The following is a 20,407-nucleotide window of genomic DNA, read 5'->3' on the forward strand; positions in this document are numbered from 1 at the left end:
AGGAAGACCCCTACTTACTATATAGTGGATGATGGTGCAAGAAGTAGAGGTTTCAGTATATGATTTTCAGTTAAAAAGTCACCAATAGAATAACTAAAAATAATGCTATCAAACCGGAAACAACTGAAATGGTCTGCAACTGGCGAATGGATAAGCTGTGGTACATCCATGCAGTGGAGTACTATTCAGCAATACAAAAGAATGAACAACACATACATGAATCTCAGAATAGTTATACTGAGTGAAAGAAGTCAGTCTCAAAGGGTTATATAGCATATTATTCAATTTCTGGGCATTCTGGAAAAGATAAAATTGTAGCAACAAAACAGATCAGTGTAGGGGGTAAAGGGAGGAGCCAATTACAAAGGGTAGCATGAGGGGATTTGGGGGGTAATGGAACTGTTCCATATCATGATTGCGGTGGCAGTTACATGACTTTATGTATTTGCCTAAACTCACAGAGCTGTACACCAAAAAAGTAAATTTTAAAATAGCATGCTATTTTAAAAAGTGAATTTTTAAAAATCTCATAAAATAATGCTATCAACCATGGGGAGGCAGAAGAAAGAGAGGCAGTTGGGAGTAATGTTATGTGGCTAAATCTTCCATTTTTATAACAGAGAGTTAATAGATAATGTCCAAAATGGATAAATCAAGAATGGGAACAGAGTAATATTTAGAGATTCAGAAGTAACTGTCAGATGAATTGCCAACAGAATCTGTTAAAAAATGGTTGCCTCTGAGGAGTGGGACTGGGGATGGGGAGGAGTGGGGCAGAGAACTGTTGTTTTTTATTATCAGCTCTCTGTATTATTATATATATATTTTTTTTCTTCTTTTTTGAGACGGAGTCTTGCTCTGTCCCCCAGGCTGGAGTGCAGTGGCGTGATCTCCACTCACTGCAGGCTCCACCTCCCAGGTTCACGCCATTCTCCTGCCTCAGCCTCCCGAGTAGCTGGGACTACAGGTGCCCGCCACCATGCCTGGGTAATTTTTTTTGTATTTTTAGTAGAGATGGGATTTCACCGTGTTAGCCAGGATGGTCTCGATCCCCTGACCTCGTGATCCACCCGCCTCAGCTTCCCAAAGTGCTGGGATTACAGGTGTGAGCCACCGCACCCAGCTGCCTATTTGATAGTTTTAAACCATGCTCAGGTATTACTTGATTTAAAAATACATGTAGTGGAAAATGCACTGGACTGGGAATCCAGAAACCTGATCTCTAACCCTAATTCTGCACTAATTGATCAAATCCCTTCCCATTTCTGGACCTTGGTTTCTACATCTGTATGATAAGGGAGTTGGACTATACAATGTTTAAGGTCCCTTTCATACCTAAAGAAAATTATAAAATTAGATTACTTACATATCCACAATTCTTTGTTGAATGCCAAGCTATGAAACATGTATTTTTATTTTTAAAGCTGTAAGAGACTAACTCATCAAATTCAACTGTCTCTTTTTAACTGCTGAAGAAACCAAGACACAGATTCACTAAAAGATTCACTTGGAATGACAGTTAATTGGCAACAGAGCTAGGACTAGAGCTCAGGGCTCCTCATGGCTCTTTCTGTTGCACCACACAGCTTCTCCTAGGCCTAATGGAATCAGTCCTGGGCACCAGGGCTGACAAAAATTCCCTTGGACGACACCAGGGGTGTAATTCACATGCTGAAATGGTTTCATTGGCCTGGGAGATGAGTCAGAATTTTGGAAGTGGTCCCTGACATAAGCATGTGTATGATGCAATACCATAGGCATTCCAAAGTTGATCAAGGCTATGTTAAAATTTCAATTTTAGGATTCCGTTCCCTAATAATTGTCCAATAAGCTGCCCTTGGCAGCTACTGCTAGCCTACTGACTTCCTCTTTGGTGTGACAGGAATCCCACTACTCAGAAATATCACCATTCACATTCTGATGTAAAACAATGGGCTCATCCATTTTTTCTCATTAGCCTTTCATCTCTAGAGCCTCTCAGCTTGTGGCATGATTCACTGAAATACATCAAATATGACAGAAGATGTGAGCATTTGGAAACTTACATCAGCCATCATCAAATTAAAAAGGTATCTTGATATGATTTAGCAATCATCCTTGGAAGAGAGTTGAAACAGACCCCTGACTTTGACCACACCATCTTCCTAGGGAAGACCTTCCATATTGACCAGTAAGCAAGCTAAAAGTATGTGTTTTGCCAACCATTTCCTCCCCCTTTGCCCCTCATCGCACAAGGTCTGGGGTTTACAGAATAAGGACACCATTATGCAGGGCTATCATTCTTCCTTAGTGGAAACAACACGGCCCTTTGTAAGCTCCCAGCTAACTTCAAAGGGTGTGGCTATCTTTCTGTGCTCCAAGGGAAGCCTCCTCGGGAAACATTGCTCACAGTGCCTTTCCAGTTCTAGAATCTTCTTGAGCTGATAGTTAGAGCAGGCATTTTCAGGCAGCACCCCCACCCCTGCACCTCACATTGGTGCTTTGTCTACTTTAGAGGCCAGATTGTGTTTTTTAAAATCTACTTGGAAAGCATTTGTTTGCCAACTTTTGTGCTCCCCTCCTATCAATGCTCCCTCTCCAGCCTGGCTTTCTGCCCAGTTCTGAATCTTGCCTTACCTACTGCCTGGCGTTTACTTCACAACAGCTGGCCCAGGGATCTCAAGTACTTAGCCTCAGCTGCCAGCTTAGGGAAGGAGAGGCCCCTGTAGTTGAGCCTGTGACAAAGACAGCATTTGTTTCCACACCGGTATTTTCAATGTCAACAGCAGTGACAGGCTCCAAAGGGGATCATACCCAGTCACTGCCCACTTGATGAGAACTCCACAAGCTCAGGGATGTCCATTCATCCAGCTTCAGCTCTCCCCGCAATGCTATGAGATGACTAGAGACCACTAATAAGATTCCCATTTTTATTTGCCCATGGGGAAAGGAGACAAATGGCTGGAGACTAGGAGACTCGTCCAAAGAAATTAATGATCATTTTGTTCACAAGAAGAATCAGGATAGCTGAGTCTGACAAATGTTGGTTTCTGTGATTTATCCATTTGTGTAGCTGAAAAGTGCTATCAGCTGGCTTGCTCATCGAGTGACCTGAAGTGATGGATGATGGAGAGGAGGTTGCTGTGAGGGTAGAGGTGGCTCAGCACCCTGCAGGAGCAATGCAAAGAGAGACTGTGCCCAAGACCATCTCCCCGCGGGGGATGGGTGGCATTCCTGCCTTCCTTCCACCAACAAATGTTGACTGTGCCATGTACTGGGATGACAGAGATGACTCAGATGTGCCCTTGTCCTCAATGTGTTCATGGTTGGATGAGGAGAACACCAGTCTCACTAGTGGCTGAAGGCTATGACAAAGACTCCAGCCTCAAACTTGAGGAAGGAAGTTCATGTTTCTTCCTGGGTTGGCCAATAGAAAGTGGTATTTGTGGCTAGGCATGGTGGCTCACGCTTGTAATCCCAGAACTTTGGGAAGCCGAGGCGGGTGGATCACGAGGTCAAGAGATCAAGACCATCCTGGCCAACATGGTGAAACCCTGTCTCTACTAGAGATACAAAAAAATTAGCTGGGCATGGTGGCATGCACCTGTAGTCCCAGCTACTCAGGAGGCTGAGGCAGGAGAATCGCTTGAACCTGGGAGGCGGAGGCTGCAGTGAGCCAAAATCGCACCACTGCACTCCAGCTTGGGTGACAGAGTGAGATTCCATCTCAAAATTAAAAAAAAGTTGTATTTGTGTAGTTTTTCTAACTGTAGTGATGTGCGTGTGCTGAATTACTCACTTGGATTCTCCTCCTTGAGAGTAGGGTTCATTTTGTCACTAATCTGGCTAGATTGCTTATCATAATGCTTAAAAATATAGCTTTAAACATACAAGTGGACGATAAACGTGAAAAAATACTCAACATCACTAATCAGAGAAACACAAATTAAAACCACAATGAGATACCATCTTACACCAGTCAGAATGGCTATAATTAAAAAGAAAAATAGATGTTGGTGAGGATGTGGAGAAAAGGGAATGCTTATGTACTGTTGGTTAGAATGTAAGTTAGCACAACTTATGGAAAACAGTAGGGATAGTTCTGAAAGAACAAAAAATAGAAATATCATTTGATCCATTCTCAAAGAACTAAAATTAGAAATATCATTCGATCCAGGAGTCCCACTACTGGGTATCTACCCACAGGGAAAGAAATCATTATATCACAAAGATACCTGCACTCATGTTTATCACTGCACTATTCACAATAGCAAAGGTAATGGAATCAACCTAAGTGTCCATCAGTGGTGGATTGGATAAAGAAAATGTGGTAGCTATACATCATGGAACACTACCCAGCCATAAAAAAGAATGAAATCACGTCTTTTGCAGAAAATTGCCTATTGGATACAATGTTCACTATTCGAGTGATAAGTACATCAAAAGCCCAAACTCCACCATGGTACAATATATGCATGTAGGAAGTCTGCACTTGTACCCTCTACATCTGTACAAAATATTTTAAAATATAGCTTCAAGATGTAATTAAAGTCACATATCAGCTGATTTTGAGTTAACAAAAAAGACAGATGATCAGTTTTGGCCAGAACCACCATCTTCTAGTATTTTGCCAAAATAATGAACACAAAGAGAAAGAGAAGAGGCACCTAATATGTGTTCTCTAGGCCTTTTAGAGAACATGGGTTTGTTCCTTTGGCCACATACCTGTGAATCTACAAGAAAGGTGATATTGTAGACATCAAGGGAATGGGCACTGTTCAGAAAGGAATACCCCACAAACGTTTTCATGGCAAAACTGGAAGAGCCTACATTGTTACCCAGTGTGCTGTTGGCATTGTTTTAAAAACACAAGGGTAAGATTCTTGCCAAGAGAATTAATATGCATATTGAGCATATTAAGCACTTTATTAAGAGCCAAAAAATAGCATCCTGAATCGCATGAAGGAAACTGTTCAGAAAAAAAGGAAGCCAAAGAGAAAGGTACCTGGGTTCAACTGAAGCACTAGCCTGCTCCACCCAGAGAAGCACACTGTGCGAGAACCAATGGGAAGGAGCCGGAGCTGCTGGAAACTACTCCGCATGAATTCATGGCATAATAGGTATATATGTAAAAAAAAAAAAAAAAAGGCCTCAGGACTGTAACAAAACAAAACAAAACAAAAAACATTATCTTGGGTGGGGCTGATGTAATCAAGTGAAAGCTATTAGCCCTCCCTGAAGAGAGACAGCATTTCCTGCTGGACATGAAGAAGCAAACAAGGTTGTGGAGAGAGGGGCAGCCTCCGGGAAGTCAGAGCCTCAGCTCTAGAGCAGCAAGGAACTCAATTCTGTCAACAACCTGAACAAGCTTGGATGCGGACCCCAAGCTCCAGATCTCCAGATGAGAATGCATCCTAGACAACACCTGGACTGCAGGCTCATGACACACTGAGCAGAGGACCCAGCTAAGCTGTGCCCGGACTGAACCATGAAAATGGAGACAACAAATGTGTATTCCTTCAAGCTGCAAAAGAAAAATACAAAAATACATATCTCCATATGATTATGTTTTGGTTGTTGAGTTTTTCTTTACAACAATAAAAGTGGTGCTATTTTCTTGTTCCTCAGTAAGTTAAACACAGAATTACCATATGACCCAGCAAATCTATTCCTAGATACATATCCAGTAGAATTGGAAATAGGTGTTCAAACAAAAACTTGTATCCCAAATGTTTAGCAGCACTATTGATAATAGCCAAGAGGTTGAAACAATCCAAATATTCATCAGCTGATCAACAGACAAGCAAAATGTAGTCTATCAGTACAATGGAATATTATTCAGCCATAAAAAGGAATGAAGTGCTGATACGTGCTACAGTTTGGATAAACCTTGAGAACATTATGCTAAGTGAAAGCAGCCAGACACAAAAAGACTGCTATATGATCCCAGCTGCATGAAATATCCAGAATGTTCACATCCACAGATACAGAAAATAGATCAGTGGTTATGTAGGGCAAGGGGGAGGAAACAACAGGGAGTGAGTACTTAAAGGGGCATAGGATTTTCTTTTGGGATGATGAAAATGTTCTGGAAATAGATAGTGGTGGTGGTTGGACAACACTGTAAATGTGCTTTATTCCATCAAATTGTATCACTCTTCTTTTTCTTTCTTTCTTTCCTTTTTTTTTTTTTTTTGAGATGGAGTCTTGCTCTGTCACCAGGCTGGAGTGCAGTGGCGCCATCTCCACTCACTGCAATCTCCGCCTCCCAGGTTCAAGCGATTCCCCTGCCTCAGCCTCCCGAGTAGCTAGGACTACAGGCGCCCACCACCACGTCCGGCTAATTTTTTGTATTTTAGTAGAGACGGGGTTTCACCATGTTGGTCAGGATGGTCTGTACCTCCTGACCTCATGATTCGCCCACCTCGGCCTCTTAAAATGCTGGGATTACAGGAGTGAGCCACCATGCCCGGCCTCTTTTTCTTTTTTTTAGAGACAGTGGTCTCACTCTCCCACCCAGGTTGGAGTGCAGTGGTGCAATCATAGCTCACCGTAGCCTTGACCTCCTGGGCTCAAATGATCCTCATTCCTCGGCCTCTCAAAGTGTTAGGATCATAGGCATGAGCCACCACACCTGGCCTGTGGTGCCATTCTTTCTGCTAGTAATGTCATTGTCATCTCCCACCATGCGCTGGAAAGCGCATGCACACATACAGGGAAGCCATCTCATCCTCCCTCTTGAGGTCATGGTCCCCTCTTATATCTGTTCATAGCTCCTTCACTTCTTCATTAGCACCACATAGCAACTGGAAATAACATCACTATTTATAAGATTATTTGTTCAATGTCTGCCTTTTCCATTAGATTGTAAGCTACATGAAGGCAGGGATCATGTCTGCCTTGGTCACTGCTTAGAAGAGTGCCTGGCACATAGCAGGTACTCGGTAATTGTTTGTGGGTTTTTCTTAAAGAATGAATAAAATATATTTTCTAACGTAATTCTGAGAGCCATCTGAGAAGCATAAACCATTCTTCTCTAACACTTTCAAAATGTAGGCAATCAGTTGAAGTAAATGACCAGTGTCTTAGTCTGCTCAGGCCACCATAGCAAAAATATACACAACAGACATTGATTTCTCCCAGTTTTGGAAGCTGGAAAGTCCAAGATCAAGGTGTTGTCCAATTCAGTTCCTGGTGAAGGCCCTCTTCCTGCCTCACATGGCCTTCCCTTGGTGCATCTGGGTGAAGAGAAAGTGAGGGAGTTCCAAGCTCTGGTCTTTTCCTCTTCCATAAGGGCACAAATCCCAACATGGGGAACCCACCTTCATGACCTCATCTAAATCTAAGTACCTCCCCGAAGCCCCACCTCCAAATGCCATCACATTGCAGGTTCAGGTTTCAGTATATGAATTTTGAGGAGACACAGTTCAGTTCATAGTATAAGCATAGCAGCATTAAATAGACATTGTGCATCAGTGGAAGAAAATTTTTTTTTTTTAGACAGTCTCGCTCTGTCACCCAGGCTGGAGTGCAATGGCATAATCTCAGCTCACTGCAACCTCTGCCTCCCAGGTTCAAGCGATCCTCATGCCTCAGCCTCCTGAGTAGCTGGGATTACAGGCGTGTGCCACCACACCTGGATAATTTTTATATTTTTAGTAGAGACGGGGTTTCACCATGTTGGCCAGGCTGGTCTTGAACTCCTAACGTCATGATCCACCTGCCTTGGCCTCCCAAAGTGCTGGGATTACAGGTGTGAGCCACCGCACCTGGCTGGAAGGGATCTTATTTGTGGGCAAGATGTTAGTGTTGATGCTTTCACTATACCTCGTCCCCCTCAACCCACCAATGGTGTCTGTTCACCTTTGGCTCCTGTACTTCCTAAAATCTCTTCTCGTCTATGGTTTTCCTAGGGTTCCAGTATCATTGCAAAGCTTCCAGGAAACTAGATGAGAAGTTTTCCTTGGTCCCTAATTTAGACTAGTAACATTAAATCCTCCCAGGAATCCTTGTCAACATGGAGGGTCACTCTGGCTGCCTTTGCCATGCCCTGTGCTCAGTCCAGATACTTGCTGCTTGCTCCTTACCCATATGAATAAGACAAGGGCATTTTGCATTGGATAGCATAACAATCCATGCAGATCCCACAGCTCCAAAGCTGGTCGAGGGTGACAGGCTGGGGTGCCAGCAAGTAGGAGAGTGACAAGCTGGAGTTTCTGAACTGATGTGACTACAGCAACCAGTAATCCTGCCTCATGTAAACAAATTTATTTGAAATAATACATGTTAAGATGTCTCATCCATCTTAAGCACTCAATAAATGTTAATTATTTTACTTTTGTTGAGACAGGGTCTCACTCTGTTGCCCCGGATAGAGTGCAGTGGCATGATCAAGGCTCATGCAAACCTCCACCTCCAGGGCTCAAGTGTTCCTCCTACCCCAGCCTTCTGAGTAGCTTATAGAATTATAGGTGTGCATCCTCTTACCTCAGCCTTCTGAGTAGCTTATAGGATTATAGGTATGCACCACCATGCCTGGCTAATTTTTGTGTTTTTTTGTAGAGATGGGGTTTTGCCATGTTGCCCAGGGTGGTCTCGAACTCCTGGGCTCAAGTGATCTGCCCACCTTGACCTCCCAAAGTGCTGGGATTACAGGCATCAGCCACCACTCTTGGCCTATACTTTTATGATAAAGGTATTTTATACATCCTTAAAATTATGTTATTGAATATATCTAGGCATATAAGAAAGTTATTAAGTGAAAGGACATTACAAAGAATGTATACAGTATCATCTCATTTTTATAAAAATGTAATTTATGTATGAGAGATATTGTATAGTAATTTACAGCTCCAGATCTGAAGGTAGGCCTATTTTTAAATCTGTGCAGTATCACTTATTAGCTCTCTGACCTAGAGTAATTTCTAAACCTCTCTGAGTGCCTTAGTTAATCTTTATCTGTAAAGTGGATATATATATACAAACACACACACACACACATACATATACATATGTATATATATGTATATACGTATGTATATATATGCATATATACACATATGTATATATATGCATATACATATGCATATACACATATGTATATATATGCATATACACATGTGTATATATATGCATATATATTTGCAACGATATGCTTGCATATCTAGAAACCCAAGACGTGTAACTGAATTAAAATTTCACAAAAGAATGAATAATAGTTCAATACGGTAGTTAGATTCACAGTGGACAACCCAAAAATGAAAACTTTCCAGTGTGCCAGAAATAACGAGTTAAAAACTACCATGATAAAAAGGCATGAGACACAAGGCAGGTGTAGGTTTAGTGCAATGAGCTGGTTGTCTGCTCTGCCCAACTCTAGGTCACACTTGAACCCCTGGGCTTAGAAGCAGCTCCATGGGTGCTATGGTTTCTCAGGCCTGTCAGCCTCTGGCTCTTGGCTTCTTGCACTCAAGGCACTCAAAGTCAAACTCCACTCCATCACCTCACCGTACTTGTTCTCTCTTCAGCCGAGATGTAATTGCTCCAATAGCAAACTAGTTTGCAGAAATGCTACTCTGCCTCCCTGGTAGATGACTTTGTATATCTTCCTCCTTGCAAAACCATTTTTGCTTCTTGTACCACATCTGATTTCATTAGAAAGTATTTGCTTTAAATTTGCAGAGAGAAGAAACTTAAGTAGTTCTCACCAGGACGTTTTGCACAGTCATTAAGACTATAGTTCAAACCCCAGCTTTCCACCTATTAGCCACCTTGCCTTAATCAAGTCCCTAAACCTCTCTTTCCATCACTTTACTTCTCTGTAAAATGGAGGACAACAATAGTACCTCACTTTTAAGGACACTGTGAAGATTAAATGAGATTATGTATGTAAAGCGTTTAGCACAGTGCCGGACACATAGGAAGCTCTCAATACATAGGAGATGCTATCATTAAAACAGGAAGAGTTTGTCCTAAATGAATATCAAATATTTCATCTCTTATGAGCTAAAAACTACTTGCAGCAATTAAACAGGATTTCTCCACCCCTAGTTTCTATCCAACAAAGTTTGAAAAATGTTAGTGTCTTAGTTTTAGCCTGGGGCTCCCAAACACAACTGTGCAGATGTTTGTATATAAGGAAATATATCTATATAGAAACATACATAAGGAAATACACAGTCTCCATACAATCTTCTCTAAGCCCAGGAGCCACAGGGCACTTCATCCAGCAAGGCAATTCAATCACAACAAAGTCATTTTTATATTCCTTTAAAGTTAGTAAAAACAAAATCCTCCTTTTCCAGCCAGATGAATGTGTTGGTACCTTTGCTTCGCCCTGCCCCTGAGCTGGAGTAGCTGAATCTGTGCTGAATCCAGCCTCTAAGAGCAACCTTGGTCAAGTGCATGGACCCCCGGGGGGTCCTATTATCCCATTTGTACTTGAGGGTATATGGGGATTGGACCAGGCATGGGTTTCTCAGGCACATATAGCAGGTAGAAATGATGCTTCAGAGCCTCAGAGGGGTCTCCACATGAAAGCACCTCACTCATATTTCTGAAAGAAATGCTCAAATCTGAGATGGGTTGGGTGGTTAACACTGGTAACCCCAGCAACTCGGGAGGCTGAGTTGGGAGGATCGCTTGAGCCTGGGAATTCCAGATCAGCCTGAACAACATAGTGAGGCCCCATCTCCAAAATAAAAGGAAAAACCTCAAATCTGAGAAAGACACAGGACGATCCAGGGAACTGAATCCTGAGACCCCTTTGCAGATCTCCCTTTTGTACCTTTCATGCTAAAATGTCAACAGAATTGTGTCCATGTGGGACCAGGTTCATGACTGACCTGTGAAGGCTGAGAGAGCATTTTCCCACCTGAAAAGCCTCACAAGACATGTTACATCAAGTAGAACTCTGGGCAGAGGCGGAGGAAGGGGACTGTGGAGGTACTTTGTCATCCCACACCCCAAAGCCTCCCTAGGATGCAGGGCAGTAACTTGCACATAAGTTAGGGCAGTGTCTATGTCAAAAGACCCTCTGTGACTCCTTTGGTGAAGAACCATTGTGCAACATGAAAAGTCACCTCTCAGGCTCTCTCCTTTGCAAGCTGTCTTGCCTGGTTTTCTTCAAGCAGGGCACGTGCTCCTGGATGAAAGAGGCATTTCTCATGCTGTAGAAATATAAAGACCAAAAATGGGCTTGCTCCTTACAGAGAGAAAGGTCTTTGTGTTACTCCAAGCAAAGGCTCTAGAGACCAGTGAGCGCTTTCATCCTTCCCCTTTCTCTGTTTCTATGGCTTCATCCTAGCCCAGACTCTGATCATTGATGGCTAGATTCTTACTCCTGGCTCCCAGCTGGACTCTCCGACTCCACTCCCTTTTATTGCTGCTCTGTTGCCACACCTCACTGCCCCTCACCGCCTACCAAATCAAGTCCAGTCCCCTTCCCTTGTTTGAGCAATCGATGCCTTCCATAACCTCTTTAATCAAAATTCTCACTATTTCCCAAAGCGACCCCCCTGGCTGACCACTGTGTGAGCCCCTCCATTCCCCCAACCTGCTCATCCCAGCCTCTATGCTCCTGCTTATCTGCCTGGCACACTGCTTCCCTCCGCCTCCCTAGCAGCCCAGGGTCCACCTCCTCCAGGAAGCCTTCCCTGGACCCTGCAACCGACCTACATCTCCCTTTGCTACAGTCTCACAGCTCTTAGCTGTACCAGACCACCCAGTGTCTAGTTATACTTTCTTATGATTTTACTTTCACATATTCTTTTAAAATGTTTATTGCATATATATTTGAGGTGTATAACAAGATGTGTGTATATATATAGTAAAATAATACAATCAAGCAAATTAATATATCCATCACTTCACATAAGTACTTTTTTGTGTGATAAGAGCACCTAAACTCCACTCTCTTAGGAAATTACATACAATGTCATTAACTATAGTCCTCATGCTGTACATCATCAGTTCTCTTTAAAAATTCTACATTCTACATATAAGTGAGATCATTCAGTATTTTCTTTCTGTGCCTGGTTTATTTCACTTAGCCTAATGTCTTCCAGGTTCAGCCATGTTGTCACAAATGGCAGGATCACCCTCTCTTTTAGGCTGAATAATATTCCGTATATATGATACACACACAGACACACACACACACACACAAATATACATACATACCACAATTTCATTTTTTATATAGAGATAGAGTCTCACTTTGTCGCCCAGGCTGGAGTGCAGTGGTGCCATCACAGCTCATTGTAGCCTCAAACTCTTGGGCTCAAGCTATCCTCCCACCTCCACCTCCAGAGTAGCTGGCACTACAGATGTGTATTATCATGCCCAGCTAATTTTTTTTACTTTTGTAAAGACAGGGTGTCACTATAATTGCACAGGCTGGTCTCGAACTCCTGGCTTCAAACTATCCTCCTGCCTCGGCCTCCCAAAGCATTGGGATTACAGGCGTGAACCACTGTGCCCGGCCACCACAATTTCTTTATCTATGCATCCATCCATGGACACAAATTGTTTCTGAATCTTGGCTATTGTGAATAATGCTGCAGTGAACATGGGAGGACAGATATCTCTACGAGGTGCTGATTTCATTTCCTTTGGGTATATATCCAGAAGGGGAATTGATAGGCCATATGGTAATTCCACTTTTAATTTTTTCAGGAACCTCTATCCTGTTTTCCATAATGGCTTTACTCATTTGCATTCCCACCAGCAGTGTACAGGTGGGTCCCTTTTTCTCCACATCTTTGCCAACACTTGTTATCTTTTGACTTGTTGACAATAGCCAACCTAACAGATGTAGGGGATATCTCATTGTGATTTTGATTTGCATCTCCCTAATGATTAGTGATATTGTGCACCTTTTCATATACTTGTTGGCCATTTGTATGTTTTCTTTAGATAAACGTCTATTCAGATCCTTTGCCCATTTTTAAATCAGGTTATTTATCGATTTATTTTGCCATTGAGTTGTGTATGTTCCTTACATATTTTGGATATTAGCCCCTTATTAGATATATTATTTGCAAATATTTTCCCCCAATCTGTAGGCTGCCTTTTCATTTTGTTGATTATTTTCCTTGCTGTACAGAAGCTTTTAGCTTGATGTAGTCTCGCTTCTTTATTTTTGCTTTTGTAATCTGAGCTTTTGGTGTGATATCTGAAATATCATTGCCAAAGCTAATGTCAAGGTGCTTTTCTGCTAGGTTTTCTTCTAGCTTTATGGTTTCAGGTCTTACATGTAGGCCTTTAATCAATTTTGAGTTGATTTTTATGTATGGTATAAAAGTCTAATCTCATTCTTTTGCATGTGGATATCCAGTTTTCCCAACACCATTTGTTGAAGAGATGCCCTTTCCCCATGGTGTCTTCTTGGCACCCTTGTTAAAAATTAGTTGACTGTGTATGCTTGGGTTTATTTATGGGCTCTCTATTCTATTCTATTGGTCTATGTGTCTTTTTTAATGCCAGAGTTATACTGTTTTGATTACTATAGATTTTTAATTATTTTAAGAGAGAGGGTCTTGCTCATTGCTCAGGCTAGAGAGCAGTGGCAAAATCATAGCTCACTGTAACCTCAAACTCCTGGGCTCAAGCAATCCTCCTACCTCAGCTTCCCGAGTAGCTAGAACTACAGGCATGCACCACCATGCCCAGCTAATTAAAAAAAATTATTTTGTAGAGACAGGATCTTGCTGTGTTTCTGAGGCTGGTTTCAAACTTCTGGACTCAAGCTATCCTCCCAACTTGGCTTCCCAAAGCGCTGGAATTACAGGCATGAGCCACTGGACCACCTGCCTGTAATATAATTTGAAATCAGGAAGTGTGATGCCCCCAACTTTCTCTTTTTTTCCCTCTCAAGATTGCTTCACCTTGGCTGGGCGCAGTGGCTCACGCCTGTAATCCCAGCACTTTGGGAGGCCGAGGCAGGCAGATCACGAGGTCAGGAGATGGAGACCATCCTGGCTAACATGGTAAAACCCCGTCTCTACTAAAAATACAAAAAATTAGCTGGGCATGGTGGCGGGCGCCTGTAGTCCCAGCTACTCGGAGAGGCTGAGGCAGGAGAATGGCGTGAACCCGGGAGGCAGAGCTTGCACTGAGCCGAGATTGCGCCACTGCACTCCAGCCTGGGCGACAGAGCAAGACTCCGTTTCAAAACAAAACAAAACAAAACAAAACAAAACAAAACAAGACAAAACAAAAACAAAAAAAATTGCTTCAGCTATCTGGGGTCTTTTGTGGTTCCACACAAATTTTAGAATTGTTTCTTCTCTTTCTGTGAAAAATGCTGCTGGAATTTTGATGAGGGTTACTTCAAATCTGAATATCACTTTTTTTTTTTTTTAGACAGAGTCTCGCTCTGTCACCCAGTCTGGAGTGCAGTGGTGCGATCTCGACTCACTGCAGCCTTCGCCTCCTTAGTTCAAGCTATTCTCCTGCCTCAGCCTCCCAAGTAGCTGGGATTATAGGCAGCCACCAGCACGCCTGGCCAATTTTTGTATTTTTTTAGTAGAGACAGAGTTTCACCATGTTAGCCAAGCTGGTCTGAAACTCCTGACCTCCAGTGATCCACCTGCCTCGGCCTCCCAAAGTGCTGGGATTACAGGCGTAAGCCACCACGCCCAGCCTGAATATCACTTTAGGTAGTAGGGACATTTTAACAATATTAATTCTTCCAGTCCATAAACACAAGATATCTTTCCATTTATTTGTATCTTCTTTAATTTCTTTCATCAGTGTTTTTGGTTTTCAGTGTCACAGATCTTTCTCCTCCTTGGTTAAATTTATTCCTAAATATTTTGTTCTTTTTGATGCTACTGTAAATGGGATTGTTTTGATTCCTTTTTGGTATAGTCTGTAGTTAGTGTATAGAAACACCACTTATTTTTGTGTGTTGGTTTTGTATTGTCAACTTAACTGAATTCATTTGTTAGGTCTAACAGGTTTTTTTAGCGGGATCTATTTTCTACATATAGGATCACATCATCTACAAAGGGATAATTTTACTTCTTCCTTTCTTTTCTTTCTGTCTTTTTTTTTCTTTTGGCGGGGGGGAGACTGGGTCTGGCTCTTTTGCCCAGTCAGGAGTGCACTGGCACGATCTTGGCTCACTGCAACCTCCACCTCCCGGGTTCAAGCGATTCTCGTGCCTCAGCCTCCCAAGCAGCTGGGACTACAGGTGCAAGCCACCATGCCCAGCTTATTTTTGTATTTCTAGTACAGGCAGGGTTTCGTCACATTGGCCAGGCTGGTCTCGAACTCCTGAACTCAAGTGATCTGCCTGCCTCGGCCTCCCAAAGTGCTGGGATTACAGGCATGAGCCACCATGCCCGGCCTACTTCTTCCTTTCTTATTTGGATGCCTTTCAAAAAAAGTGTGTGGTTGCTCTGGCTAGTACTTCCAATACTATGTTGAATAGAAGTGGCGAGATTAGGATCCTTGCCTAGTACTGGATCTTAGAGGAGGAAAAGCTTCCAGTTTTTCTCCATTGATTATGATGTTAGCTGCAGGCTTTTCACAAACGGTCTTTACTGTGTTGAGGGAAGTTCCTTCTATACTTAATTTGTTGAGAGTTTGTATCAACAAAGGATGTTGAACCTTGTCAAATACTTTGTCTGCATCTATTAAGATGATCAGGTGGTTTTTAGCCTCATTTTGTTAATGTGGTGTATCACATTGACTGATGTGTGTATGTTAAACTCACCTTGCATCCCAGGGATAAATCCCACTTGGTCATGATATATAATCTTTTTGATGCATTGTCATGAAATTCTTGCCACTCCAATCTGACTATATAAGCCTTTTCATGTGCCCAGCTCTGTGCTATATTAAGTTATACTCAATAAACTCAATATTCAAAAACGAATACCCAATAAACATTTCTTGCTAACACACGAATTTTACTTATTTACAAACCACAGCATTTTCACAAAGTCCTTAAAACTTCTGGACCTGCTTGTATCATTGCTGCAATAAGTGGCTTCTCCAGCACCTGCTCTGCTTACCTCATATGGCTGTTTTGAGGATAAAGTGAGAACAGGGATGGGAAGGCCCTTTGGACACTATTATTGCTACTGGGTCAAAGCATCGACTGGCACTTTTGAGCTGATTTGACTGCACCAATTGTTCCTCCCTTTTCCCTACATAGAACTTCTGGGTTTAATAGTCAAACATGGTTTCAGGGCTCCTCAACAGTTTCTAGCAGAGGACAAGTGTTGAACAGGCCAAACCCTGTGTTTTGAATAAAGTGACAAAGGTCCGACTGGTTTTGTTCCCATGCCCATGGATGGACCACTGAGCATGGCCCCGGGCAGCAAGGTAGCTCCCAGACAGAGCTATCTATATCCTCAGCAAAGAGCTTTGGATCTTCTTAGGAACTTGCTTATCAGCACAGGTACCATTGGCATTGCTATTTATTAAGCACTTACTATGTTTCCAACACATTATATACATCATCTCACTTTTTTTTTTGAGACAGGTTCTCACTCTGTTGCCCAGGCTGGAGTGCAGTGGTGCAATCATGGCTCACAGTAGCCTCAACCTCCCAGGCTCAAGCAATCCTCCCACCTTAGCTTCCTCAGTTGCTGGGACTACAGGTGTGCACCACCATGCCTGGCTAATCTTTTATTTTTATCTTAGTAGAGATGTGTTTTCGTTATGTTGCCTAGGCTGGTCTTGAATTCCTGGGCTCCAGCGATCTGCCCATCTCAGCCTCCCAAAGGGCTGTGATTATAGGCGTGAGCCACCATGCCCAGCCTCATCATCTCACTTATAATCCTCACAACAACCCTGTTATTATTACCATCTGCCAGATGAAAACTAAGGCTCAGAGAGATTAAGTGACTTTCCCAAGGTCACAGAGCTCTCTGATTCTGAAGCTGAAGTCATGCAACAAAGATGTCTGCCTTATAGGCTGTACTCTGGGGTTGACAACTGAGGACAAGGAATTGGAAATGTTGTCAAATAATACCTTATTTCAGTCTACAACAATTGCCACTTAACTCCTATTAGCATGGTTAATACCCTGCAAATACGACAGAGAAAAAGTCAAAGCTTGGCACTATGTCCCATGGGTGCGTATCCTTCAGAGGCAGCAGAAGGAAGAGAACCAGACCATGCAATTGACAGAGACAAAGCCACCTTCTTAATAAATTGCAGTTGAAGCTGCATACTTTAGGACTCACAAACACAATTATAGTTCCATCATTTTTTTCGCTCAGTTTTTCTTCACCTTTTTGGGTGTTAACCCTTTTGAGAATTTGAGGAAAGCTGTAGATCCTCTCAGAAAAGTGTGTAAAAGCAAAAACACAATTCTGCACATAGTTTCAGAAAAATTCACTCAGCTTCCTGTAGCTAGTCCAAGAGCAACAGACCCCGTGTTTAAAACTCCTGCATTAAGAAAACCTAATTCTGGCTGGATGCGGTGGCTCATGTCTGTAATCCCAGCACTTTGGGAGGGCGAGGCAAGCAGATCACGAGGTCAGGAGTTCAAGACCAGCCTGGCCAACATGGTGAAACCCCATCTCCATTGAAAATACAAAAATTAGCCAGGCATGGTGGCATGCGCCTGTAATCCCAGCTACTCGGGAGGCTGAGGCAGAAGAATTGTTTGAACCTGGGAGGCGGAGGTTGCAGTGAGCTGAGATTGCACCACTGCACTCGAGCCTGGGCGACAAAGCAAGACTCCATCTCAAAAAAAAAAAAAAGAAAAAGAAAAGAAAAGAAAAAGAAAACCTAATTCTATGTTTTAGAAAATGATAAACTAGAGATCAATTATTTCTTTAAATAACAAGCCGATCTAGGGCACAAAAATAAGGATTTGCTTTATGAAAATTTTGTTTTCAATGTCTAATTGCCTGCATGAGGTACACTTACAATGAACATATCTCTATTTCCCTAGTGCTCCATGCAGTTAGAAATGATGATGGCACAGACGACCATCATCAGAACTGTCCAGAACACAAAGCTGGAAACTACAGGTACAGTAGGCAGTAAGTTTTTTGTTTGTTTGTCTGTTCATTTGTTTTGTCACTGGAGGGTGGACAGTGACTCATCAGATAGGAATAGCTTTACTGGATGGGGACTAGACTATATGACTTTATTAAACAGCACCATTCAGTATCATGAGTCAAAGGTTGTAAGACCCATGTAAACCTCGAGAAGACTCAGACCACAAGTCTGTTCCTGCTAAACAGCTGATGGCTTCATGAAAGGCCAGGCACCTGATAGGACAAACTAAGTAGATATTGGCTGACTCACTTGGGTCTACAGTCAGCCTTCTTGTACTGGCCCATGTTATTTCAAATAGCAACTGTTAGTTCCTTGCCAACTAGAGGTCCCATTGTTCTTTTACAAAAATATTAGATAATCCAAACCCAAGTCATTCCAACACCATTTCCCCCTGGCCTCTTGTATTTTGAGTTGACAAATTCTTACCATAATCTTCAATAGCATTGTTAGTCCTAGCCTGATATTTCTTCTTCTAAGCCCACTTCCAGTGTTTAAGCCCTCATATAAAAGGTGCTTAGTTGTAAGTCATAGATCCTATGTGGTGGTCCTATAGAACTTTCTTCTTTAAAAACCTTTTTCATCTGAAAGTAAGAGGTTGTGTGGTACGTTAGAAGGAGCGTTGGATGGGGAGCCCCTAGTTCCATCATCTATTGCCTCTCCACCTCTCCGATACTCAATTCCCTCTATCAGACAGGTGACAGTCCTCACCCTGCTTATCTCACAGGAGCCTCGAAAGATTCAAATAAGATAGTGAGTATAAAGTGTAGTGTTAGAAAATGAGAACTCATAACCATTATTTTATTTAAGCTTCAAACCAACTCCATGAACTACGCAAATCCTTACCATTCTGTCATATATTAATTCACTTTCTTGACATATTCATTCATATATTCATTGCTTTCTTTTTCTCTCTCACTCTCACTTATTCAGAAAACATATTATTACTAGGCACTGTGTGTAGCTAAAGTATTTACTGAATCAGAAACAGGCTTAGAAAAGTAAAATAACACTTCAAAGCTTACACTTCTTGGGTCACCCTTCACACCCAAGGGAACTAGGACACTCCCTCCTTCCTTCTCCCCTCTCCCCCTGCCAGACCAGTTTGTTTTCCATTACTCCACATTGCCTGTTCCAGAACATTTCCCACATTAGATTAAGAAATTTTTACTTGCTTATGAAAAATAGATCCTTGGCCAGGCGCAGTGGCTCATGCCTGTAATCCCAGCACTTTGGGAGGCCGAGTCTGGCGGATCACTTGAGGTCTGGAGTTCAAGACCAGCCTGGCCAACATGGTGAAATCCCATCTCTACTAAAACTACAAAAATTAGCCAGGTGTGGTGGTGTGCACCTGTGATCCCAGCTACTTGAGAGGCTGAGGCAGGAGAATCGCTTGAACCCGGGAGGCGGAGGTTGCCGCGAGCTGAGATCATGCCACTGCACTCCAGCCCGGGCAACAGAGCAGTCTCTGTCTCAAAAAAAAAAAAAAAAAAAAAAAAAAAAAAATCCTTGGTCTTGTTTGAGACCTCGGAGGCAGTTAGTCCTGTTTTCTCCTTGTGAGCATGAGGGTGAGGCAGACCCCTTGGACTTGAATCCTCAATGACTGAACTGTTTGAGTTGTATATGGCTTTCAGAAGATGGCTGAGTATGTTCACTCTCTCTTTTTCCCTGCTGCCCTTTTCTGTTTTGCAAGTTGTAAATAAAATGTGTCACCCCCAAATGCACCAGGTGTCTTCCACTTTCTAATTGAGCCAGGCAGACTCTTTTCCAGCCAACAGTCTTAAAATATTTACCCAAATTTTGGGTTCACTGGATTACCGCTTTAAGCTGGTGAGCAACCCAACTGAAGGTCAATGTTTGTTTCCTAAAGTTGTCCAATGTCTGTGTGGTACTCAGACCCGAAAATGATAACGTTACTCCAGATTGCAAACTCCCCAGGGTGCATCCTGGAGATGGAAGCCAGCCCACAATATTTTCTGATCGGTCAGCGTAAATGATCCTCTCTTTTGAGTTCAAGGTGGGCTCAGAATTGGAACTGTCTTGAGATAAAGCAGATCAGCCCCAATTCACCCCTGGGGGAAGGGCTCTGAGCAGAGGAATGTGAAAGGCCCCTCCAGTCAGGGAAGGCATCTGCTCCACTTAGCTTTGGGCTGTATCAGTTGGCAGATGAAGCTCTGTGCAAATGCTGGCCAGACCAAAATGGTGCCGAGACAGCCACAATGTTGTTTAGAAAAAGGAAAGGAAACATCTGCAAATCCTGCCTTGGTGCTGAGCAGGGACAGCCTGCTGCTTTTCCTCATGGGCCCACGGTGGGCTACCTCCTGACTTATCAGAAGGGTTCCCTGAAACAAATGCATTTGAAAGATATTTTCCATCCCCCGCCTCCCCCCTCCACAGGAAATTC

General features: G+C 42.7%; 1 protein-coding gene across 4 annotated transcripts in view; it reads right to left on the bottom strand.

Annotated features, from left to right (window-relative positions):
- Positions 1-20,407, bottom strand: part of PLAC1 (placenta enriched 1) — a 201,761-nt gene that overhangs the window by 37,458 nt on the left and 143,896 nt on the right. The gene's annotated exons all lie outside the window — the stretch shown is intronic.

The sequence above is a fragment of the Symphalangus syndactylus genome, chromosome X (assembly GCF_028878055.3).
Source record: "Symphalangus syndactylus isolate Jambi chromosome X, NHGRI_mSymSyn1-v2.1_pri, whole genome shotgun sequence".
Classification (NCBI taxonomy): Eukaryota; Metazoa; Chordata; class Mammalia; order Primates; family Hylobatidae; genus Symphalangus; species Symphalangus syndactylus.